This window comes from Arachis hypogaea, chromosome 18 (genome assembly GCF_003086295.3).
Source record: "Arachis hypogaea cultivar Tifrunner chromosome 18, arahy.Tifrunner.gnm2.J5K5, whole genome shotgun sequence".
Classification (NCBI taxonomy): domain Eukaryota; kingdom Viridiplantae; phylum Streptophyta; class Magnoliopsida; order Fabales; family Fabaceae; genus Arachis; species Arachis hypogaea.
The window spans coordinates 56,903,753-56,931,237 of NC_092053.1; the positions used below are offsets into that span (position 1 = coordinate 56,903,753).

The window sequence follows — 27,485 nt, forward strand, 5'->3', positions numbered from 1 at the left end:
GGCATATGGAATATGAAAGCTCTCTGGATCTTTTTTCTTCAGGAGTACGTCCTTCTGAATGAGAGCACTGCGTTCCTTATTCATCACCACTGTTTGGCCACCCTTCAGGTTGCTCTTCTTGGCTAGTAGCTCCTTCATCCACTTGATACAAGTAGGCATCTGTTTGAGGATTTTGAGGAAGGGAATGTTGACATGAAGAGTCTTAAATTCATCCAAGAATTTAGTGTATGTTCTCCCTTTCTCACTGTCCTTGAGTCTCTGTGGGAATGGTGCTTGTGGCACATATGGTTGCAGGGTTTTTTTCTCTTTTGATTTTCTCTCTTGGGCAGGATCAGTCTTTTGCTCAATCTCTTCTTTCCTTTCTTCTGAAACTCTTTGATTATGTACTATAGGATTGCTAACTTCCTCTTTCCAAACCTCCTCACTTGCTAGGCTTATTGATGCCAGGGCATCTTGGCCAGTTTCACTGACCTTTTCTTTATTGTTTTTAGGCTAGTTTCATGCATTTCTTTAGGAAATAAGCTAGTTTTGGGTAGATATTTACTTATGCCTTGATTAAAGCATACATTGTGCATTTTACATAATTTCATGAGGATTTTGCATAAGTTTAGTGACAAATATTATGTTGCATTACTCATGACTTGGACTAGAGCTTTGATGCACTTTATTGCTTGATTTCAGGACCAAAAGGAAGCAAGAAAAGGGGAGGTAACTTGCAAGGTTAATGAGAAAAGTGATTGCCAATAACACTCTCAAAAAAGCCATCAATGCCCACATTAGAGAGTCATGTTAACTAAGTTAACGTGAACTCTAACGTGGAGAAGAGAAGTTGAGCCAACGTTAGTGACACTTAACATTGTCACTAACGTTGGCAATTACTCATAAGTGGCCACGTTAGAAGCCACGTTAACCTAGTTAACGTAGCCTCTAACGTTAAGGGGGGAAGAGAAGCCAACATTAGTGACACTCAACATTGTCACTAACGTTGGCCTATGGTGCAAAGTACCACGTTAACTTCCACGTTAACTTGGTTAACGTGGGAACTAACGTAAGGGATGAAGAGTTGTCGACAACGTTAGTGACACTCAACATTGTCACTAACGTTGAAGCAACCACACAACCCCAAGAGTCACGTTAACTTCCACGTTAACTTGGTTAACGCGGAAGCTAACGATGAGGAATGAAGGATGAGCCAACGTTAGTGACACTCAACATTGTCACTAACGTTCGGATGGCTAAAGATGGCCACGTTAGAAGCCACGTTAACCTAGTTAACGTGGACTCTAACGTGAGACCTAGGGGCACATTGGAACGTTAGTGACAATGTTGAATGTCACTAACGTTCTCGAAGGATGGCAAGGGCCACGTTAGAAGCCACGTTAACCTAGTTAACGTGGGCTTTAACGTGAAGCAAGAAGGGGCACACTAGAACGTTAGTGACAATGTTGAATGTCACTAACGTTCTCGAAGGTTAACAAGGCAACGTTAAAAGCCATACTTGATCAGTGACCATACTTCATCTTTTCTCATGAGCAATTGACCAAGGAATTGGCTATTGATCAAGATTTGAGAGATTGAATTGCAAGAAATTGTAATTCAATCACTTAAGATTGCCAAGGAGATCAATGAGTGCATTGATTGAGGAAGAGATGAAAATGAACTTGATCCGGAGAATTGCAACATCTCCTAAGCCCAATGAACTCCCCATCTCTGATCTTACCCATTCTCTTTAATTTCTGCCATTTACTTTTATGAGCAAATCCCCCATTCCCATTTATAATTTTGCAATTTATTTTCAGTCATTTACTTCCAGTCCTTTAATTCTAGCATTTACTTTTCTGTTATTTACATTCCCGCCATTTTATTCTCTGCAACTCTCAACCCAAATTCTGGATTCGCTCAACTAGAACATTCTTCTAATTAAAGTTGCTTGATCAATCAATCCTTGTGGGATTTGACCTCACTCTATTGTGAGTTTTTACTTGACGACAACTTCGGTACACTTGCCGAAGGGAGATTTGTTGAGAGACAAGTTTTCCGTGCATCAAGTTTATGGCACCGTTGCCGGGGATTGATTGTGCATCAACAATGATTAAATTGGAAGATCACTAGATTGAGCATTTTTATTTTGTGAATTTCATTTTCTATTTGAGTGATTTACTTTTTGTTTTAGTTAAAATTCTTCCCTTCCCCCTCTACTCTTTTGTTTTTCTTTGTTATTTTCAATTCTATTTGCTAACCCACTAACTGTTTGATATATTGCATCACCCACAACTAACAGCAATTCTGACACAAATACTGTCTGCACCTATTTTCTTTGCTTGTATTTGTTGATTGTATGACAGGGAGAAGAAGCGGGGCTTCAACTTCCTTTGATTCTGAACCTGAGAGAACCTTCCTTAGACTAAGGAGGGAGGCAAAAGAAAAACCTGTAGTTGGTGCTGAAGAAGAGGAGGAACACTTTGAGGAATATTTTGAACCTAACATGGAAGAAAACATGGAAAATCATCATGAAGAAGAGACTCACAACCATGGCAGAGGAGGTGGAGAAAATCATGCTGGGGAGGATAGAAGAGTTTTGGGCTCTTACATCAATCCAAACCCAGGCAATTGTGGAAGTAGCATCCAAAAGCCAACAATCCATGCCAACAACTTTGAACTTAAACCACAGCTCATCACCCTTGTTCAGAACAACTGTTCGTTTGGAGGAGGTGTTCAAGAAGACCCCAATCAACATTTGACCACCTTCCTGAGAATATGTGACACAGTGAAATCTAATGGTGTTCATCCTGACGCCTATAGACTGCTCTTATTTCCTTTCTCACTCAGGGACAAGGCAGCCAAGTGGCTGGAATCCTTCCCAAGGGAGAGCTTGACAACTTGGGAGGATGTGGTGAACAAATTCTTAGCAAGATTCTACCCTCCTCAACGAATCAATAGGCTGAGAGCTGAGGTTCAAACTTTCTGGCAACAAGATGGTGAGACTCTGTATGAAGCATGGGAGAGGTTCAAGGACTTAACAAGGAGGTGTCCACCTGACATGTTCAACGAATGGGTGCAGCTGCACATTTTCTATGAAGGGCTCTCTTATGAGTCAAAGAAGGCCGTAGACCATTCATCTGGAGGATCCTTGAACAAGAAGAAGACCATTGAGGAAGCCATAGATGTTATTGAAACAGTAGCAGAAAATGACTACTTCTATGCTTCCGAAAGAGGGAACACAAGAGGAGTGATAGAGCTAAATAATGTAGATGCTCTGTTGGCCCAAAACAAGCTCATTACCCTGCAGCTGGCTGACCTCACCAAGAAGATGGAGAGGAACCAAGTAACAGCAATCTCATCTTCATCAACAATCCAAGAAGGAGTGAATGAAGAAGCAGAGGGGAGTCAGGAGCAAGCCAACTACATTGGGAATTCACCAAGGAAAAACTATGATCCATACTCCAAGACTTACAACCCTGGATGGAAAAACCACCCAAACTTTGGGTGGAGAAGTGAGCAAGATCAAAACCAAGACCAGAGACGTTACAACTCCAACAACAATGCAGTTCACCAGCAATTCACCCAGAGGACATCTCAACACCCCCACAACAACACTTCTCCACACACTTATCAAAACCAAAACAGCACATCTGCTCCGAACCACTCATCAATTGATGACAAGCTCTCTAAGATTGAAGCCTTACTTGAAGGAATATGCCAAGAGATTCAAGAAAATAAGGTGTTCAAAGAGGAGGTGCGAGCCAATATTAAGAACCAGGGAGAGACCATTAGGAAGCTGGAATTCCAGGTGGGATATTTAGTTGAGAAGATTCCCAAACCTACTGATAGCTTCCCAAGTGACACGGAGAAAAACCCCAAGGGAGAAGCAAAGAAAGTAAGATGGGAAGATTGCAAAATGGTCACTACAAGTGATCAAGAGATTGAAGACAAGCAAGGCAAAATGTGCAAACAACCTGAAGACAACTCAACAAAGGAGGAGGATAGAGATCACAAAGAACCAGAAATCTCACAACAAGAGCTGCTGAAGCTCTATGCGCCATTCCCTCAACTGCCCAATGGTGCTGTGGGAAAAAGAATATACTCAAGGTTCCTAGACTTGTTTGCATCTCTGCATGTGAACATACCATTCATCAAGGCAATTCAACAAATGCCTGCATTCATCAAGTATATGAAGGAACTTCTTCCCAGGAAAAACTCACTCAAGGGAGGGCAGACTATAGTGATGAACAAGGAATGTAGTGCCCTTATTCAACCTGAGTTGCCTACAAAAAGAAGAGACCTAGGAAGTTTTCATATCCCTTGTGCCATAGGTGAAAATATGTTCGACAGAGCACTATGTGATTTAGGGGCCAGCATCAACTTACTGCCCTTATCCCTGGTGAAGAGGCTGCAGATCAATGAGATAATGCCCACAGATGTCATTATCAGACTGGCTGACAAAACTCAAAAGCAAGCAATAGGAGTGGTGGAAAATGTGTTGCTAAAGGTTGGGAAGTACTTTCTCCCAACAGACTTTATCATTCTGGACATGGAAGAAAGTCACACTCACCCAATCATATTGGGAAGACCATTTCTAGCTACAGCCAGAGCACTTATCGATGTAGAGAAAGGGGAGCTAATATTGAGAATCCATGATGAACGACTCAGCTTCAATGTTTTCAAACTCTCACAAGAAACAGATCAAGAGGACAAGGGACTAAGCAGAAATGATAATGAGACACTGAAGGAGGAAACAAGCACTGAAGCATAGCCAGTTCATTCTGAGATCCCCTTAATAGATAAACAAGGAAAACAGCAATTGCCACAGCTCAAGAAAAAGTTAGAGGGACCTAAACCTCTAGAGGCAGGTGAAGACAGCACCACAACTCCTTTAGAAAAAGAGGTCACCAAGGGGAAGGCAACCTCAAAAGAAACAAAGAAGAAGGTACCAAGAAGGTGGAGGAACAAGAAGATCCCTACAGAAGACTTCTCTCCAGGGGATAGAGTTGTCTCAGCTTACTTCCCAGATATTCCTCCTAATCTTCCTACTGTACCGTCTCAGTTACCCAAGGTCTTCACTAACAGAGTTCTTTCCCTGGAACATGTGGAGATCATTGATCCAACCAATGGATATAAGTCCACAGCAAGAGGGGAGGACTTTAAGCACTACCAACCACCCTGATAAAGGAAAAAACGTCAAGCTAGTGACGCTAAAAAAGCGCTTCATGGGAGGCAACCCATGTTTTATATATTTTTTTTTAATAATGAATAAATCAATGTTTATGAGCTTCAATCCAAACTTGACAAACAATTGGTGAAAATCTTCTTATGCAGAATATAGTGAAGAACAAGTTTGGTGTTCAAAGCAAACCAAGAGGCATGCTAGTCTTGGGAGCTTTAAACACAAAACCTCCATCACAGTGATCCAAACTAAGTTTGGTGTCACCTCATGGTGCCACCAAAATGCATATAAGGACCCACCAATAGTTAGTTAGTTAGTTGGAATTCATAAATAAACAATCAAATCCTTTCTTTCATTTTATTCTAGCCGTAGAGTTTAAATTTTTTTTTTATGATATTAATTTCCTTATTTCGAATCTTTATAGGAAAGGAAAAGAAGCATAAAAAGGGATTGATTGGACAATTAAATGGGGGAGATTTTGCCACTTAATGAAGAGCACTACACACATGTCTCAAGAGGGAACGCATGGGGAAACGCTGCCATGCAACATTGGAGAAAGAAGACCCTTGAAGACTGAACCAATCACTCTCATTAAGTGATGATCCTTGTCTTTCCTTCATAAACAACCCCATCCGTCCATCTAGTAAACATTCATGCAATCCACACCCTTCATTCACTCATGATTTTCTTATATAAGTGAACCTTAGTGCATGCTCACTCCTCACATTCAAATCCCCACTCTCCACACTTCTATTGGCACACTAAACCCTTCATCACACATTGCTTTAACCAACCCACTCTTCATCTATCCGAAGCCTCAAACCCCCTCAAACAACAACTCAAGTCATGGCATCATCAAGCTCAAAGAGGCAAAAGAGGAAGGAACCTATGGAGAGTGCTCCTTTTGATGACAAGAGATTCAAGACTGCCTTTCATGAGCATGAATTTGAGTGGATAAGGGCTAGAAAGATATTGCCAGAGTTAATCTTCCAAATCAATGCCAATGAATCACTACAGATTTGGAGAAAAATCGAACAGAGGGGGTGGCAATTGCTCACCAGTCCAGAGGGGAAGATCAATGGAAACCTCATCAAAGAATTCTATGCAAATATAGTTAGAGAGGATAAGACCAAAGCCCCAACCTTCAAAAGCTATGTGAGAGGAAGGGAGGTGGACTTCAGCCCAAGTGCCATAACAAGAGCTCTTCACTTGAAATCACCTCATTTTGATGAGGAGAGTTATCAGGCAAGGATAAGCAGAAGCCCCGATAAGGATGAGCTCTCAAAGATAGCATCAGATATCTGTGTCATAGCCGCTGACTGGGAGAGGTACTCAGATGGGAGACCAAAATTCATAAAAAGGGGAGACCTTCACCCTGAAGCCAAAGGGTGATTTGAGCTTGTAAGAAGGTCCATCCTACCAGCTGCTAATAATTCAGAGGTCAACATCAATCGAGCCACTATGGTAGAATGCTTAGTACAAGGTGGGGAAATCAAAGTGCATGAGCTCATTGCCGAAGGGATTCAAGAGTCAGCTGAGAAAGCTGACTCAGGTGCCAGACTTTGGTACCCCAGCACCATTCTCCGCTTGTGCAACAAGGCCAAGGTAATATTTGAGGACAGCAGCCCAGACTGGGTGAACCTAGGGAGGCCAGTCACACTCGAGCGAATGGTCTATACCACACCGGCTCAGCAACTAAGAAGGCCACATATAGGAAGGCACAGGGCCCAGGGAGAAGCTCATCAAGAGGAATATCATCAGGAAGAATATCAACAAGAAGAGCATCATGACCCAGCCAACTTGAATATGACTCACCTTTTAAGAGCCATTGAAGATTTGGGACAGAGACATATGGAAGGACAAGAGCAAATACTGAACCGGCTGAGCCAACAGGAAGCATGGAAAAAACAACAAATGGAGCGGCAATAGGAACAATACTCCCAGCTCACTCAAGCCATCAACCAAGTGAATGAGAGGCAAGAGATTCAAGAGAAGCACTTGCAAGAACTCAACCAGCGGCAGATAGCCCAAATGAAAACTTTCAATGAGTTCAGTGTACTCAATGAAGGAAGGCAACTACATAGGGAGGAGTTCTATGTAAACACTCAAGCCGAGTTGAACTACATGACCAGTAATATGCATCAGCTACACTATGCCATCCCTACATATGATGAGGTCCAAAAAGAATTTGTAGAACAAGAAGAGAGGAAAGTGAAACAGCAAAAGGAGACACTTAAGAAGAAGATGGAAGATAGTGGTTTCTGGAGGAAGCTGCTTGGAAAAGGCAAGGGAAGTGGAAGTACAAGCACTCAAGAGAGACAAAATGAGGACAAACAAGGATGGGAGCATGGACATCCACATGAATGAAAGGTGGTGGAGTTCTTTTTAGTCCATCGTTTTCTATGCTTTAAATAAGGAAGATCTTGTATGAAATAGAACCTGCTTCCATGTTATGTTTAAACTTTTTAAAATTCTGTCTTTTAAGTTTTCCTTCTGAATAGGTCCATGATTTCTGGTTTAAATGTCACTGCATCATTCCCTTATTTACTTGTAAGCTTGTCCATTTTAAATCAAATTGAAGAAGAGAATGATTATGTTTTTAAAAGACCAGAGTAGAGTTCATATTGTGGAAGTGCATTCATGAATCCTTGGGGTAGTCATAAGTTAGCTAAGTTGGTTCAACCACAAGGCTGGGATGACAATTATCTGGCCTGAATACTTTGCTTTGGATACACTCATGAGACTAAGTTAATAACAAGAAGAACAATGGAAGTGAAAAACAAAAGAAAAATAGTAAGCAATAAGGCTAGGCATCAATGGTTTTAATCTTGAGGCAAGTGTCTGTGGTGCTCCTGTGTGAGGGATCTACTTGGATGAATAAGCTCTTAGGGGTGCCTTATCACTTGGTAACTTTGGTTAATTAACTCGGGATTATCAGCTGAAAGTCCACTATCAAGAGTAACCTTCACTACAGAACACTTAGTAATCCAAAGAGGTGCTGGACACCAAGGTCTCAAGAAAAGAAAATAAATAAACTAAATGGCTGTAGTGTGTATGTATGGGGGATAGGCTTGAGGGAGTAAGTCCTTAGGGGTGTCTCAACACCTAGCACATTGAACCAACTGGTTCGGGAGTGTTGGCTGAAAGCTTATCTTAAAGAGTTGCCCCCTTACAGAGCACTTAGCCTAAATAACACAAACAACCCTTGAAATAACAATAAAAGGATCAATGAATAAAAGTCTCATGGGATATAAACAAAGTGGGTGTTTTAGGACTTGATAAAGGTCTGAAAGCCAGTAATGGAATGAACCTAAATTGCTATGCATGAAACCACCATAAAATCAGTAACATAACTTCCACAAGAATGATTCATTCCTCTGGATATTCCATTCATCATTCTCTTGTTCCAGTACTTGCTTAGGGACAAGCAAGCTTTAAGTTTGGTGTTGTGATGCCAGGGCATCTTGGCCAGTTTCACTGACCTTTTCTTTACTGTTTTTAGGCTAGTTTCATGCATTTCTTTAGGAAATAAGCTAGTTTTGGGTAGATATTCACTTATGCCTTGATTCAAGCATACATTGTGCATTTTACATAATTTCATGAGGATTTTGCATAAGTTTAGTGACAAATATTATGTTGCATTACTCATGACTTGGACTAGAGCTTTGATGCACTTTATTGCTTGATTTCAGGACCAAAAGGAAGCAAGAAAAGGGGAGGTAACTTGCAAGGTTAATAAGAAAAGTGATTTCCAATAACACTCTCAAAAAAGCCATCAATGCCCACGTTAGAGAGTCACGTTAACTAAGTTAACGTGAACTCTAACGTGGAGAAGAGAAGTTGAGCCAACGTTAGTGACACTTAACATTGTCACTAACGTTGGCAATTACTCATAAGTGGCCACGTTAGAAGCCACGTTAACCTAGTTAACATAGCCTCTAACGTTAAGGGGGGAAGAGAAGCCAACGTTAGTGACACTCAACATTGTCACTAACGTTGGCCTATGGTGCAAAGTACCACGTTAACTTGGTTAACGTGGGAACTAACGTAAGGGATGAAGAGTTGTCGACAACGTTAGTGACACTCAACATTGTCACTAACGTTGAAGCAACCACACAACCCCCAAGAGTCACGTTAACTTCCACGTTAACTTGGTTAACGCGGAAGCTAACGATGAGGAATGAAGGATGAGCCAATGTTAGTGACACTCAACATTGTCACTAACGTTGGGATGGCTAAAGATGGCCACGTTAGAAGCCACGTTAACCTAGTTAACGTGGACTCTAACGTGAGACTTAGGGGCACATTGGAACGTTAGTGACAATGTTGAATGTTACTAACGTTCTCGAAGGATGGCAAGGGCCACGTTAACCTAGTTAACGTGGGCTTTAACGTGAAGCAAGAAGGGGCACACTGGAACGTTAGTGACAATGTTGAGTGTCACTAACGTTCTCGAAGGTTAACAAGGCAACGTTAAAAGCCACGTTAACCTAGTTAACGTGGGTTTTAACGTGAGGCAAAGGTGTGCATTGGAACGTTAGTGACAATGTTAAGTGTCACTAACGTTCTCGAACTTATATTTTCACTAAATATTAACACCCCTAACGTCCTGAACTAAAGTCTCCGCCCACTTCGCACTTTCTCTCTACAAGTAAAGCCAAGCCCAAATAAAGAAAGGAACTGCTTCAAACTCAAGATCCAAAGGCCCAAGACTTGAAGAATCACACTAGAAGCTGAGAAGAGTAGTATATATAGGAGTAACTTTGAATTGAGAAGAAGTTCTGGAGGCTGGGGAAAAAGAGAACTACTCTCTGTATTTTACTTTCTTTGCAATTTCTAGTTTTATGATGTATTCTCCATCTTTTTTTTCATTTTCAAGAGCTATGAACAACTAAACCCCTTTCATTGGGTTAGGGAGCTCTGTTGTAATTTGATGGATCAATACTAATTTTCATTATTCTTCTTCTATCTTTCCTCTTGATTTTACTTGAAAGCTTTCGATCTTCATCCAATTGAGTAGTTATCTTGGAAGAGAAGCTATTCAAACTTGGATCTCTTTTGAACCTTGAAAGAGGAATGAAGAGATCAAGCTAGAAATGCTTTCTCATGCTAGACCAAATTGGGTTTAGATGGGTATGTAACTATAACCCTCTCAATACTTGATTTGGGAAATGCATGTGGTATAATCAGTGACCATACTTCATCTCTTATCATGAGCAATTGACCAAGGAATTGGCTATTGATCAAGATTTGAGAGATTGAATTGCAAGAAATTGTAATTCAATCACTTAAGATTGCCAAGGAGATCAATGAGTGCATTGATTGAGGAAGAGATGAAAATGAACTTGATCCGAAAAATTGCAACATCTCCTAAGCCCAATGAACTCCCCATCTCTGATCTTACCCATTCTCTTTAATTTCTGCCATTTACTTTTATGAGCGAATCCCCCATTCCCATTTACAATTCTGCAATTTATTTTCAGTCATTTACTTCCAGTCCTTTAATTCTAGCATTTACTTTTCTGTTATTTACATTCCCGCCATTTTATTCTCTGCAACTCTCAACCCAAATTCTGGATTCGCTCAACTAGAACATTCTTCTAATTAAAGTTGCTTGATCAATCAATCCTTGTGGGATTCGATCTCACTCTATTGTGAGTTTTTACTTGACGACAACTTCGGTACACTTGCCGAAGGGAGATTTGTTGAGAGACAATTTTTCCGTGCATCACTTATTGCTTTACATTCTTCCCACTTCACATTTTGTGTTCCTCTTCTTGGATTATTCTCAGTGTCACTTGGGAAGCTATTAGTGAATTTGGGGATTTGTTGAGATAGGTATCCCACCTGTGACTCGAGATTCTTAAGAACCTCTCCTCGGATTTTCATACTCCCTCTCACTTCTTCCTTAAATTTTTTTATGTCTTCAAACTCTTTGCAAAGGTTTGCAAGCATAGCTTCCATCTTGGCCATTCTATCATCATCATGTGGTGATGGTTGGTTGGAATTGAGGTGTTGAGAGTGGTCATGGTGGTTTTGGTAAGGTGGCTGTGAGTAAGAGTTTTGTGTGGTCTGGTATGATTTTTGGTTGGAGTTTTGGTGAGTAGAGTTGTTATACTGGGTTGGATTGTGTGGTCTGTGGTCTTGGCCTTGGTTTTGTTAGTTTCTCCATCCAAATTTTGGGTGGTTTCTCCAACCAGAGTTATAGGTTTTAGAATATGGATCATTAGCTTGCCTAGATGAATTTCCAAGGTAATTAGCTTCCTCCCAGTTAACTCCTTCTTCTGTGTCCAACTCTTCTTGAGGTGATGGTTGAGTGTGGATAGTTGTAGCCTAATTTTTCTCCATTTGCTTGGTCAATTCAGCCAGTTGCTTGGTGATCATCTTGTTCTGGGTCAGGATTGCATCCATTTGGTTTAATTCCAAGACTCCCCTGTTGTTGCTTCTATCTGAGGCATAAAAATACTCATTGTCAGCCACTGTCTCTATAACATCAATGGCTTCTTCAATAGTCTTCTTCTTGTTTAGGGAACCTCCAGATGAGTGGTCTACAACTTTCTTTGATTCATGATTCAGCCCTTCATAGAAGATATGAATTTGCACCCACTCATTAAACATGTCAAGGGGGCATTTCCTTGTCAAATCTTTGAATCTCTCCTAGGCTTCATAAATTGTTTTACCATCCTGCTGTCTGAATGTCTGCACTTCATTTCTCAGCCTATTTACTTTTTGTAGAGGGTAGAACCTTGTTAAGAATCTATTCACCACATCTTCCCAAGTGGTCAAGCTTTCCTTAGGGAATGATTCCAGCCATTTTGATGCTTTGTCCCTCAAAGAAAATGGAAACAGTAGCAATCTATAGGTGTCAGGATGAACACCATTAGATTTAACTGTGTCACATATCCTTTAGAATTTAGTGAGATGTTCATTAGGATCCTCTTGGGCACTTCCTCCAAAAGAACAGTTATTTTGCACAAGAGTTATGAGCTGAGGCTTCAATTCGAAATTATTAGCATGGATAGTTGGCTTTTGAATGCTACTACCATAATTTCCTGGCTTTGGATTGATGTATGATCCCAGAACTCTCCTCTCTTGTCCAGCAGGGTTGGCTCCACCTCTTCTGGCATGGTTATTCACCTCTCCTTCATAATGGTTTTTCATATCATCCTCCATGGTTATATCCAAATCTTCCTCCTCTTCTTTTGCACCAACAGCCCTCTTTCCTCTTGCTTCCCTCCTTAATCTCAGGAAGGTTCTTTCCGGTTTACTATCAAAGGAGGTTGAAACCTCTCTTTTACCTGTCATACAAATAGCACAACAAGAAGCAACCAGCAAGTGAAGAGTTCACAATTAATGAAAAAGTGTGGTTAGAGCAATTGAGGCTATTAATGAGTTAGTGAGTTAGTTTGCTGGAAAGTAAAGCAGTAAGGTAAAATTAAAGAAAAACAACTAAAAATTGCAAAAATTAAATGTAATAGAAGAAATTGGAATTCAAGTAACAAAAGAAAAGAAAAATGCTCAATCTAGTTCTCCTCCAATTTAGTAATTGTCAATACAAAACCAATCCCCGGCAACGGCGCCATTAACTTGATTCACCCGAAAACTGTCTCTCAACAATTTCCTACCGGCAAGTGTACCAGATTGTTGTCAAGTAAAAACTCACTATAGAGTGAGGTCGAATCCCACAAGGATTGGTTGGTTGATCAATGTTAATTGGAGAATTGTTCTAGTTGAGCGAAATCAAAAATGAATTGGGATTGCAGAAAGTAAAATTAGCAGAAAACTTAAATTGCAAGAAATTAAATGACAGAAATTAAATTACTGGAAATTAAAGGACAGACGCTTAAATTGCAAGAAATTAAATGGGAATGAGGATTAAGCATGAAATTAAAGAAGCAGAATATAAAAGAATGGGTAGATTAGAGATAGGGGATTCATTGGGTTTTGGGAGATATTGAACTCTCCGAATCAAATCATTTTCATCTTTTCCTCAATCAATGCATTCATTGAGATTGCTTGGCAATCTTAGATGGTTGGATCCCAATGTCTTGGCTCACCGATCTCTCTAAGCATGAACAATTGTCCAATGTCTTGATTTAATTGCTCATGGGAAGAGTTGAAGTTCGGTCACTGACTATACCACACAAATTCATAGATCAAAGTATTGGTAGGATTACATGTCACTATATCCATCCAACCCCCAATCTAATCCAATGTGAAAAAGTAATTCTAGCATGAATTCTTCATCCCTCTCTCAAGGATCCGAAGAATTCCAATTATGGATAGCTTCTCTCCCAAGATAACTATCCAATTGAATTAAGACCAAAAGCTTTCTACAAAAATCAAGAGAAAAGAAAGAAGAAGATGAAAACTAAAATTGATCCCTTGAATTATAATAGAGCTCCCTAACCCATTGAAAGGGGCTTAGTTGTTCATAGCTCTCAAAACGGAAATTGAAATTGCAAGATACATTGCTTAATTCAAAGGAAATTGCAGAAAACTAAATCTGGTAAAAAGTAAAAAGTGAAGCCAAAGTTGTTCCTAACTTAAATTCTAAGCTATTTATACACTTTCTTCCATTGATCTTTAATCTCTGAATTGGGCTTTTGGCCTTGATGGAATTGGGTTGAAAATGGCTCTATTTGGTTTCCATTGCTGTTGAGAAGAGATCTGTTTGAATTGCCAATTCTGATGCTTCACGTTGGAGTCAACGTTTGATGGCCAACGTTGAATCAAACGCCTTTCGAAAAAACCAGATAACTTTGCTGTCATTGGCGTTTGACTCAACGTTGGAGGGCTAACGTTCTGCTTACCCACGCGTATGCGTGCATCACGCGTAAGCGTGAAGTCTGTGATTTTGCTTATTCACGCATACGCGTACACCACGCTTACGTATGCATTGCCCTTTTTTCCCATCCACGCATATGCGTCATTGACGCGTATGCGTCGATTCAAGTTTCTCAACTCCAAATTCTGGGCTCCTCATCACGGACGTTGGAGGCAGCGTTTGAGGTAACGTTGGACCTCCAACGTTCACTTGGTGACGCGTACGCGTGAACCACACGTACGCGTGACCCATGTGTACGCGTAGATGGTCAATTTTTTCATTCCACGCGTGCGCGTGACTCACGCTTGCGCGTGGATTAAGAAATTTTGCTCTTTCACGCGTACGCGTCGCTAAAATATCATTCAGCTCCAGAATTGAATTTTTTATCACAACGTTGGTGGTAACGTTGGATGTCCAACGCTCCCTCAAACGTGAACACCAGCACACCATGCAGAGAATTGCTCTGCCTCTCTTCCAACGTTTGAGCCAACGTTGGTGGTCCAACTTGGCCACCAACGCTACTTCCTCATCATCTTTTCCATGCTCCTTCTTCAACTTCTTTCCATGTCTTCCTTCACCTGTCATCAACCAATACATGCATCAAAGTCTTGCTAAAGTTATGAGAATTTTCATCATTCTTGGCGCATAAGTAATTATAGCATAATTCTCATGAAATTGCATCAAATTAACCATAGTTGGATGAATCTAGGTATGCAGGCATTTCTACCCAAATTGCTTACTTATAACTCAAGAAAGTGTATAAAACCTATTAAAAACAAAGAAAAAGGCTAGTGAAACTAGCCTAAGATGCCCTGGCATCAGCGCGTGGTCTTCAAAAGTATCAGTTTCATGCGTTCGCGTCATCCATGCGTACGCGTCACCAGCTGAAAAAAACACCATCACGCGTACGCGTCACTCACGCGTATGGGTCGCCAGCTAAATTTTCCTCCTTCTATCGCAGGCGCTCTTGGTTAAGAATGGAGCTCCAACAGCGCTCTTCTTTCTATGAGGGACGCTTTTTAGGAAAAGTGTTGCACCAAAGGCGCTCTCCTCTGTTTAGCCTTTAAACTCTTTTTTCTTTCATGCTTCTTTTGTGCTTTTTACTTCTTTTTCCACCATTTTCTACAAAATAGATAAAAATCAAAGGGATGAAAGTAATCTATGATTTAAGCACAAAACACTCAATAATTAAGCATGATTAATGAAAATTAAAGGTGAAAAAGCATAGAAAAACATAACATGATGCGCAGTCATCACAACACTAAACTTAAACTTTACTTGTCCTCAAGCAAATAAAGAATCATGCAATAAAGTTTGACAATCCAAGGTGAGAAGAGTAGCAATTTTTATGTTCATGGTTGGCTAGTTTCTTATGCATACTACAATCACAAAAGAGATTCAAATGATTGATGCTTCTATCTAGCTCATTTTATGAAATCTTTTTCTTTATGTTCCTTCCTTGAAGCAAGCTTTTAATTCTTTTCTTAGCTTAACTTCTTGGGTGCTTTGCACATTTGTTGAAAGCTACAACTCTAAATTCTTTGTTGTCAATTATTACCACTTGATATATAAGCACCACAAGCATTTAATTAGAGGACTCTTTTAACTCAATTGTTTCTTTTCTTTACTCTTTAATCATTGATGCTCAGAGCCTTGAGCTTTGAGGGAGTGCTTTTGCACTTGAGCCTAGCCTTGACTCTAAGTGTTTTATTTTCAAGCTTTCTACTTGATACATAAATACCACAAGTACTTAACAAATGAATTGTCATTGGTACTCAGAGCCTTTATCTTTCTCATTCTTTCTGTTTTCTTTTTCTTACCTTATTTGCATTTTCTTCTTCAAGGTTTTCATGATTTCAAAAATTTCATAAAATGTCTAGATGAAAACTTCAATTAAACAAATTCAACTGCAATTGAGTAACAATAGTCATGCTAGCTTCCCAATACTTATAAGCTCATGCTAGGTTCTTCTTTAATTCCCTTATTTGCTTATGATCATGATACTTAATTGCTTTTGAACTCACAAAACTCAAGATGGTAGTCATAATGTCATAGCACATGTTACAATTCAGCAATCAAGCTATGCTTATTCACAACACACATGCATACAAAGAAAATAGAAGACAATCATGCAATTTAATATAAAGAGAACAAATAAGAAGAAAAGGAACTTTACCACCTTGTAGTTCATCTTCATTGTTGTTGTTGTCATTTTTCTCCTATTCTTCTCCTTTCCACACCAACTTAGAATGATTGCTTCAAGAAACAAATAAAACAGTGGTGATGGGGTTTATGATGGGTCATGAATGTCTTAAACAATGGAGTGTTAGTAGTACATATGTCTAGGCAAGGAAAAATTAAAGATACAATAAAGGCACAAGAAACAGAGACATTGTGATTGCAAAAATAAGAGGGTGTGCGTGATATATTGCATAAAAGATAAGTGGCACACTAAACTTAGTGTGACACTTTCACTTGGTATTGATGCAAGTATCCAGTGAAGAATTAGAAACAAATTGTTGTAAGGCAACACCAAACTTATCTTATGCAATCTCATCTCAATTTATTTGAAAGAAAGCTAAGCAAATAAAGAAACTGTTATGTGTTAATAACACAATCACTAAGGAACAGAGAATTTCCTTTTGTCACCAAGGAATCCTTAGTGAGTTATTAACACAAACAGTTGATTGGAAAGAGAAAATAAAGGAACGAAAGTAATAGAAACAAAAATAAAAAATATCTAATCTAGGTAATCAACCAACCGGTAGTTTGTTAATCATAATTAATCCTCGACAACGGCACCAAAAACTTGATCACTTTGGGAATTTTCACTATATCACTACAATGAAATTTCCTTCGGCAAGTATACCGAATTATCGTCAAGTAATAACTCACATGAGTGAGGTCGATCCCACAAAGATTAATAGATTAAGCAAACAATAGTGAATTGATTAGCCTAGTTAGACTATTCATATTGGAGTGATGAGCAAACAGAATTGTAAATTGCATGAAAGTAAAGGAAAGCAATAAAGTGCAAGAAAAGTAAATGACGTAAAAGTAAAGTACAAGAAAGTAAAGTGCTGGAAATGTAAAGTAAAGAAAATGTAAATAACCATAAAGTAAATAAAAGAAAGAAAGATAAAATAAACATTGGGATCAAGAGATATTGCATTCTCCGAATTAATTGAATTCATCTCATCTTCAATCATGCAACTTATTGACCTCTTGGCAATCATGATTGATTGAGCTCCAATTTCTTGGTGACTAAATCTCTCAAATCTTGATCAATAGCCAATTCCTTGGTCTAATTGCTCATGAGAAGAGATGAAGAATGGTCCCTGATTATACCACACACTTTCCTAGACCCAAATAATGGAGAGATTAAATGTCACCGTATCCCATCCATACCCAAATCTACTCAAGTGTGAGAAGGATTTTCAAGCATGGTTTTATGTTTTCTCTTCCAAGGTTCCCATAAAACCCAATTGCATTCAATTTCTTTTCCAAGATAATTGAATGCTAAGCATGAAGAACGAAAATCCTTCAAGTAAATCAAAGAGAGATGAAGAGAAGAAGAAGAATAAAAACAAATTAATCCATCAAATAGCAATAGAGCTCTCTTTCCCAATGGAAAGAGTTAGTAATTCATAACTAAAACATTTACAAAGTAAGAAAGAAAAGAGAAGATGATGGTGAACAAAGAGGGTCCGAAGACTTCCCCCAATCCAGCATGCCTAATTCAATGAAACTAAGGTGTTTATATAGGATTTCCTAAATTACAAATTGAAATGAAATTGAAAGCAAATTACAATCAAATAAAAATTAACTATTCTAGATGATTCTTGTGGCCTTGATTGGTTGATAATTGTGGGCTTGCTTACTTGAATTTAGAGTGGACTTTGATTGAAAAATGAATTAAAATGAGGCTTCAGGATGGCGTAGCGCTTTTCAGGAGAGCAGAGCGCTCTTGCACCCACGCGTACCCGTCACCCACGCGTGCGCGTCATCACTGTTTTTGCCTTTGTCACGCGTACGCGTCACCCACGAGTACGCGTCATCTTTAGCGCTCTTGAGAAAAGTGTAGCGCTCGCGCCAAGGGTGCTCTTCCACGCGTACGCGTCATCATGCGTGCGCGTGGTCTTCAAAAATATTAGTTTCACGCGTACGCGTCACCAGCTGAAAAAAACACCATCATGCGTACGCGTCGCCAGCTAAATTTTCCTCCTTCTATCACAGGCACTCTTTGTAAGAACCGCAATTACTCAACCGGTTAATTAAGTGATTAATTGCCCTAATTAGACTTTGAAAAGTTAGAGTGAGAATTTGAGGATTTAAAGGTAATTTTGGACTCAGTAGGTTTTTCTGAGTCAAAAAATGTGTTTTCTGCCATAAAAATTTGTGAACCGATAGTTGAACCGATTGAACCGGTTCAAGTCTACCCGGTACCGCATGAGAAAAAGTGAAAACTGTCAAAAACCTTAGAAAAATGTTAGGAATTGAAAATCGGGCGTTAATTTTAAAGGTTTGGCCCGAAGTTGGGCCAAACGGGCTAAAAACGCTAACGAGTTGGACCGGGCCCAAGTTGGGCCCAAGCCCAACATATAAAAGGCTCATTAAATGAACTAAATCAGCCACAACACTAAACAAACCCACACTCATGCTGAATTGAAGAGAGGAAGAAGAAACCCTTTTGGGCACTATTCATCATCTTCTTCCAAAGCTCATATCTTGAGCTAGAGAGCTCCGATCGCCGCACCGTTTGCGGCTATGCATTCCTCGTTGAGAGCTCTACAAAACTCATATAAGAAACTGGTAAGAAAAGCTCGAATCCATCTCAGTTTCTCTCCTCAAAATTTCGGGTATATAGGGTTTTTGATTAAATGAGTTTTTGTGATTTTGGATGTTTAGGTTTGCTCTAATCCTTGCTTAGTCTTGGATTCTTGCTAGTAAATCTATTGGAGAAGGAAAGAGCCACTAAATCCTTGAGAATTTATGTTTAATTGGAACCCTAGGTTGATTTGAGGTGATTTATATGTATATAGTTTGATTGTTGTGGCTTTGGGAGCTTGACGTTAGGATTTTTGCCAGTAAAGAATTTTATAAAAACAGTCGCGTTGTAGGTATAGTTTTTAAACCAACAGAAATCCCTTCGTACAAATGTTTTGGTTGTCACAAGTAAAAACCCCTAAATAAATTGATAACCGAAGTATTTAAACCTCGGGTCGTCTTCTCAAGGAACTGCAGGAAAGTATGTTCTTATTATCGGTTATGGAGATTGTAAATCGGGGTTTTGAAGATGAGGAGCAAGTAATTTAAATTGCAATTGAATTAAGTAAAAGACTGTAAAGTAAATAAATAACTATAAAATAAACTTTTGGCAAGGTATGAGAAATTAGAAGTCCTATCCTAGTTATCCTTATCAATGATGATGAAGATTGAATCTTAATTCCACTCAGTTAGTCTTTACTTAAAGTAAAGAAAAGTCAAGTGACTAATTAGTTAGATCCTCAAATCCTAGTTAATCCCTAAGGAAAGATTGGGATTATTGAAGTTCAATTCAATTAGCAAAGATAACAATTATCAATCATGTTTAAGTTTGATAACTCCTGAGTTACTGATTTCTTAACCAAGACCAAAATGGGAAAAGTGAATCTACTGGAATAAAAATGTCTTCAGATGGAAAGCAACAGCGATATAAATAAAAGAAACAATTGTAAACTGAAATACCTCAAATAACATTAATTCAAAAGAGTAATCTGTAACATAGAAGAATTCATAAATTAAATTGAGAACATAAGAAAAAGGAATATTGAACCTGGTAAAGAGATAATCCTGAAAGCGAATAAAATCCTAAATCTAAATCCTAAAAGAGAGAGGAGAGAGCCTCTCCCTCAAAACTACATCTAAATCATGAATAATAACTAAATTCGAGACTCTCCTTGAATGGATGCATTCCCCTACTTCATAACCTCTGATCTATGCCTTCTGGACTTGGATTTGGGCCAAAAAGGGCTTCAGAAATCGCTGGGAGCATTTTCTATAATTTCTGGTACGTGGCCTCTGTCACGCGGCCGCGTAGGTCATGCGGTCGCGCCATTGGGAGTTTTTCCTTGTCACGTGGTCGCGTCAGTCATGCGTCCGCGTCATATGCGTTTCGCTCAAGGCGCGCGATCGCGTCAATCATGCGGTCGCGTCGCTGTTGGTTCGCGCTGGCATGTGGCCGCGTCGTCCATGCGATCGCGTCGTTGCCAGTTTCTTCAAAAACTTCGTTTTATGCTTTCCTTCCAATTTTGTATGTTTCCTTTCCATCCTTTAAGTCATTCCTGCCTTAGAAGATCTGAAACTACTCAACACACGAATCACGGCATCGAATGGAAATAAAGGGTAATCAAAATAATTATTTTTAAGCATAGGAAACATGTTTTTCACATACATCACATGATAAGGAAGGGAAAGTAAAACCATGAAATTAATATGAATAAGTGGGTGAAGAATTGAATAAATCACTCGAATTAAGCACAAAATATATCATAAAATATGGGTTTATCAACCTCCCCACACTTAAACAATGGCATGTCCTCATGCTAAGTCCAAGATAAAGAGTAAGGTAAGGTTAAAGTGGTGGAATCTCATGCAATGCAATCTATTCTAAATGCAACTACCTACATGCATCATGCAATTCTTAATTGTTATTTACTTGTATATAAAGCTTACATGTAGTTGAATTAATTCACATTCTCAAGGAATCACATATATATAGCCAAACCTTAGATAATGATAAAGCACTTTTACAATTGAGATGGGAGAGAAAAACATTTTATAAACTTGCAAGACAATTAATAATTCAAGCAGAGATATATGTTAATGAGCTATTGATCCCTCACTGGATTTTGTGTTTAATCTCTAGTCACTCAGTGTTTATTGGGTTAATCACTCTATTCTTCTTTTTATCCTTTCTTTTTACAACTTTGTTCTTCATCTAACCAATCAACAATTATAGAATATAGACATACCAAAAATCATGAGGTCTTTAATTAAGGTTGTAATGGGGCCAAGGTAAAGGCAAGGGTATATGTATAAGGCTAAGTGAGCTAATTAAGCAAATGCTTGATTAGTCTAAGATCTCACCTAACATACATACTTTGTAAAGTAAAGCTTCTTTACCTATTTTGCCCATATTTTTCCACTTTTGATGTTACATGCTCATGTATTAGTTTTAATTTTGTCCCATGTGCATTACTTTATTTTGCATTTGGGGAATTCTTTTGTATCCCCTTTATTCAAATACTGAAAAATAAATATATTTTTTTTAATGCACATGGTGATTCAATTATTTTGATTTCACATGAGCATGCTTCCCAAAAATTTTTATTTTGAATTATTTTATTCCTTTCAACTTTCTACCTTTTGTTTTTATCATCCATGTCCCCAATAGGTTTCCCACACTTAAATAATTACACACTTTCTATCTTAAGCTAACCAAGGATTCAACTTGGGATTTTTTTTATTTTGTTTTTCTGCTTAAGGCTAGTATTGTGGTTTATAGAATAAGAGGGGATTTAAAGGCTCAAGGGGGCTAACAAGGGTGATAAAAAAGGTAGGCTAATTTGGGATAAGTGAGCTAAAATCAAACAATGGCCTCAATCACTCTCTTGGTATGTATTTCTATTCTATAATCGGACATATAGATTAAAACAAAGTAAAGAACACCAGAATAAATAAGAAGGGTGGAACACACAGGAATAAAAAATATGGTTTGAATGTAACCATACAATTAAGCTCAAAACTTACAGGCTGTATGTTCTCTAACTCAGAAATCATATATCAGTTATGTATGTCATGCAAGTAAAATTAAAAGTTCCCATTATTCTCAATATAAAACTTATTTTGAGTGGCTTTAAAGTTTGTGTTTCTCCTTGATGAAATGTTGTTAACTAACTAACATGGAATGCTATATATACAAGGTGTGGGATATTTCTATTATGTTCAAGTCTCTAGTTTACTTCCTTTTTATATTTTCAATATAAACTAAGCTATCTTATGCTAAAAAGGGTAAACTATACTAATTAATCCACAATTTCTATAACTAATAAGTTAGAATTGCAACTAAACTAAATAGCTAAAATAAGAACTAAAAGTGCAACATGCAGAAATAGAGTAAAAATACATGAAAATAGCAATGTATAAGTACTGAGAAAATAAAAATAAAGAGAAAAATACAGAAAAATAGTAAAATAAAATGAAAGAGTCTGTAGTGGTTCACCAAAAAAAAATACGCCAGAGATGGCGACCTCCCCACACTTAAAATGAAGCATCGTCCCTGATGCTCACTCAAGCAGGGTGTGAAGGGGTGTCATCACTGGAAGGGTGGGTAGCGAGAGTCTCTATGGGGTGGGTCTGAGGATCTGCCTACTGCAGAGGAGGTACTGACTAGATAGGGATCTCTGGGTCGGAAACCTGAATCTGATGCGGGACCTCCTGATGTGATGCAGCCTGCTCCGTGCCTGCCTGCTCAGCCTCTCTCTGGGGGTAGGTATCTACCTCGTGATCATCCGCCTCCTCCTCAGATGGCTCTGATGGTGTGTCAGGTTCGGAGGGGATATCGCCAGATCGTATCATCAGCTTCAGGTGCTCATAGCGTTGGTTGCTGTGATGCTCAACTCTCTCATATCGGCACCAGTTGCGGCGCTCCATCTGGTCGAGCTACCGAAACAGGCGGTGCACTAGGTGATAAACTGGCTCTGAGGCAGGTGGGGGTGCAGTGGTGGTAGCAGGGGTGGCTGGGGTAGCTGTGGAGGAAGAGGGGCCGGCAGATGGTGTGGCTGTCGCAGTAGTAGCAGTGAGGAATGGAGGTCTGTAGCTCAAATCCAGAAAGTTCCTGCTGTGAGGGATAATCTTCTTGCATTCTGCAGCAGGTGGCTTCTCATCATCATCCTCCCAAGGCACGTCAGCTCGACGGCCTAGCTGTGTAATCAGATAAGGAAAGGGGAGAGTGCCTCGGACTTGGACCCTGGCCATATAGTACCGGATAAAGTGTGGCAGGTACAGGTCCTTACCCTCCATCACACACCATAGGAGGGTGATCATAGCGGCAGGTATCTCAGTCTCATGGGTACTCGGCATAATGAAGTTGCTAAGTATCTGATGCCATAGCCAAGCCTCATCATTCAAGTAAATTCGCTTGATTCCCTTTGGCATGGTGGTGTTCTGACCCATGATCCATGGAACGGTCGGGTCAAGGGCTATCCTGGCCTTGACTGCATCCCAATCAAATTTCATGAAGCGCATGTTCTCCTCAGCCTTTTGATATCCATTTGGCTGATCGGATTTAGGCAGAAGCTTCAGAACATCCTCTATAGCCTCTTCAGTAACCAGAATCTGCTTCCCTCTTAGGTTCACTATATCTAGGGAAGTTTTGAAGTAATTGTAGTAGAATTCCCTTACCCAAGATGCATTAACCTCAGTCAGGTTTCTCTCCAGGAAGAACCAGCATCTTTGTTTGATCTGATCAGAGGTATATTGCTGGTGTTCTTCTGGGATCTTCAGAGTCCTCTCCAGGTACAGGTTTCTGGAGTTTGCAAACACCGGATACTTCAGCTTGCAGTATCGGTTTGCAAATTTAATGGGATCAGTAGTAGGGAGTAGTTGGTTAGCCTTCTCCTGCGGGGTAAAGTGTTTCTCCCGCCAGGAGTCATCATGCATGAGGTCCAGTATGGACATGGAGGCTTCTCCTTGTTTCCATTTGCCAGTTGTTGCCTTTCCTTTTCCTTTTTTTTGGGTGTCTGACATCCTGAAAAATAGAAAACCAGGATATAAAAAAAACAGGAAAACAAATAGGCAAATAATCAAAAGAAACACAAAGTGGCAAAGGAGCAATAGAAGAGGAAATTGAGTTAAGTAAATTTGCATTAAGGATTGTATAAGAGTTAGAATACGGAGAAGAAAAATGTCACAATCCAAAATGTACTTCCATTCAAGTTAATTAGAAAAAGTATCATCATGCCTTGTTTAGAATGTTAAAAGAAAGTGAAAAACCAGAATAGATGTTTTGAAAGGTTAGGTTTGGTTAGAATTGAAAAAGAGTTTAGGAAGTTAAAATTAGTGAGTTAGTAAAAAGTGGGTTAAAGTAAGTGGCATAATGATTATGTTCCAAGTAACAAGCATTCACAATTAGAAGCTATAGGTAACTCATATCCAAATAAGGAAACTAGGTTGATAATGATTCAGATAGATATAGAAATAGCAAAAATTGGAATCTAAACATCAAAAATGCAGATTAAGAACCAGGAAATCAAAAAGAATAAGAAAGCTTGCCCTGGCATTCATGAATTGGTTTGGTAAAAGCAGAGGAAAGCAGAGTTCAAAATGCCAAAACCAAAACATGAATGAAAATGAAAATAGTTTACAGAAATTTGGGCAGCATCCTGGCTGAAATTGGATGTTCCCGGAAAATAAATAGCAATCAGAATAGCTCATATGAATTAAAATATAGCTGCAATTACATAAAAAGAATATGAACATGGAAAAGAAGTGTAAAAAGCAGCATGAACAAGAAATTACAACATATGAACAATAGTAACAACACAGCAATAGCAGAATTGCAAAAATTAGAAAACAAGAAATATGAACAGCACAATTAAACAGGCCTAAATCCACTAACCACATCCTAAACTACCTAACAACCTAGAATCCACTACAACATGCATATCTAATGAGCCTAATGATGAACATAAACAGAAAAATAGGAAATTAACGATAAAAGGAAAGAATGGTGGCATTCAGCAGAACCTGGAAGGCGAAGGAAAGAAAGTGGGGTAGAGAGGTGGCTGGGGAATGGCGGTGGTGGCGGCAGACGTGGCGGTTGAGGGTGGTACGGCGGCGGTGGCGGCTGTTCGGAGGTGGGGTTTTGGGTAGGGAATGGGGGGGAAAGGGAAGAAAGGGAAGGGGGCGTGGGTGGCGGATGGGTGGCGCGGCTAGGATGGAGCAGCACGGTGGATGGTGGTCGCGGAGGGAGGCAGTGGCGGTGGAGGGAGGAGGAGGAAGAAAGAAGAAGAAAGAGGGGGAGAATGGGGGAGGGGGTGGTGGTACGGTGAGGTCTGGGGGGTGGTTGGCGGTGCGGCGGCGGCGTAGGGTGGCTGGGTGGTGGTTGGAAGTTGTGGGTGGTGGTTGTGGAGAGAAGAGAGGGAGGAGAGGGGGCTGGGGGGTGCGAATGGGTAGGGTTTCGCGTGGCTGGGGGTTATTAATTTGAATCCACGTGATCGAGTGGGGCATGCAGTCGCGTGGCTGGGGTGAAATGAGGGTCGACGCCATCGCGTGGGTGGCGCGATCGCATGGATTGGCTAAAAGAGTGAATGACGCGATCGCCTGAGGCATGCGATCGCGTCGCTAGAAATTGTGCTAAACGCACGATTCCAGCGTCGTTTCAGCGCAACTCTCTATCTCCTTTTGGGGTGTTGTGTAATCCATGCGACGGGATCGCGTCGCTCATGCTGTCGCGTGTGCTTGATGTTGTGCAAGTGACGCGATCGCGTCAGGGAGGCGATCGCGTGGGCGTTTTGTGCAAACGCACAATGGCCGCACAATTCCAGCCTAACTATCTGGACGTTGGGGGTTTACGCCGATCTCCAGATTACGCGGCCGCGTGAATGACACGGACGCATGGGGAGTGTTTTCGCAACTTGACGCGATCGCATGAATTATGCGGTCGCGTCGCACACCATTTTTTTTGATGCAGTATGCAGAATGCAACGCTTAATATGAATGCTATGCAAAACTCCAGGTTTAATAAAATAAAATAAAACTTGAAAATAAGCAAAACTAAATAAAAAAAAATGAAAATAAGAACGATCATAGCATGGTGGGTTGTCTCCCACCTAGCACTTTTAGTTAAAGTCCTTAAGTTGGACATTGGATGAGCTTGAAAGAGCTGGAGATTGATGGTTTAGAGGTCATAATAAACTCTCGTTGTAAGTATATTCACTAAACCAAGCAATCAACCTGTCTTACAAACGTTTTGGTTGTCACAAGTAACAAACCCCTAAATAAATTGGTAACCGAAGTATTCAAATCTCGTGTCATCTTCTCAAGAAACTGCAGGGAAGTATGTTCTTATTATTGGTTATGGATATTGTAAATTGGGGTTTTGAGAATGAGGAGGGAATTGTTTAATCAGCGATTAAAGTAAATGAAGAACAAGTAATTTAAATAGCAAGTAAAATAAATAAATGACTGTAAATAAACTTTTGGCAAGGTATGAGAAATTGGAGGTGCTATCCTAGTTATCCTTATCAATGATGATGATAATTGAATCTTAATTCCACTTTGTTAACCTTTACTAAGATAAAGGAAGGTAAAGGGATTAATTGGTTTGATCTTCGAATCCTATTTATTTCCTAAGAAAAGATTGGGATTATTGAAGTTCAATTTAATTAACAAAGATAACAATTATCATTCATGTTTGAGTTTGATAACTCCTGAGTTACTGATTTCTTAACCAAGACCAAAAGGAGAAAAGTAAATCTATTGGAATAAAAATATCTTCAGATGGGAATAATAGCAACATCAATAAAAGAAAGCAATATTAAACTGAAATACCTCAAATAACATTAATTCAAAAGAGTAATCTGTAACATGGAAGAATTCATAAATCAAATTGCAAAATTAAATAAAAGGGAATATTGAACCTGATAAAGAGATAATCCGGAAAGCGAATAAAATCCTAATTCTAAATCCTAATCTTAAGAGAGAGGAGAGAACCTCTCTCTCTAAAAACTACATCTAAATCCTAAAATTGTGAATATGAAAGCTTATCATTATGAATGAATGGATGCATTCCCCCACTTTATAGCCTCTAATCTGTGTGTTCTAGGCTGAAAACTGGGTCAAAAACAGCCCAGAAATCGCCCCCTGCGATTTCTGTTACGTTCAGGTCGCGGGCAAGTGACGCGGAGGCGTCGTCCACGCGTCCGTGTGGATTGAAGTTTACAGATGCGACGCGGGCGCGTCATTCACGCGTTCACGTCGCCTAACTTCGGGGCACCTATAGCAAATTATATATCAAATCGAAGCCTCGGACGTTAGCTTTCCAACGCAACTGGAACCGCGTCGTTTGGACCTCTGTAGCTCATTCCTGCCCTGTAATCTCTGATAACACTTAACACACATATCAAAGCATCTAATGGTAATGAGAGAGGATTAATATTAGCAAATATAAGGCCAAAGAAGCATATTCTCAATCATAGCACAAAATCAGGAAGGAAAATGTAAAACATGCAAATAGTATGAATAAGTGGGTAAAGAGTTGATAAAAACCACTCAATTGAGCACAAGATAAACCATGAAATAGTGGTTTATCAACCTCCCCACACTTAAACATTAGCATGTCCTCATGCTAAGCTCAAGAGAAGCTATAAAGATGAAGAGGAATGGTAGAATGTATGAAATGCAACCTATGAATGCATTTAAATGCAGAATGCTTCTACCTACTTGGTTAAA

At 39.5% G+C, this 27,485-nt stretch overlaps 2 non-coding genes across 2 annotated transcripts; one reads left to right on the forward strand and one right to left on the reverse strand.

Moving 5' to 3' along the window:
* Positions 1-2,938: 2,938 nt before the first annotated feature.
* On the reverse strand, positions 2,939-3,042 carry LOC112773401 (small nucleolar RNA R71). Its single transcript, XR_003187952.1, has one exon. It is a non-coding gene; the product is annotated as a small nucleolar RNA R71 (small nucleolar RNA).
* An 8,738-nt stretch (positions 3,043-11,780) lies between these two features.
* On the forward strand, positions 11,781-11,884 carry LOC112773395 (small nucleolar RNA R71). Its single transcript, XR_003187947.1, has one exon. It is a non-coding gene; the product is annotated as a small nucleolar RNA R71 (small nucleolar RNA).
* The last annotated feature ends 15,601 nt before the right edge of the window (positions 11,885-27,485 follow it).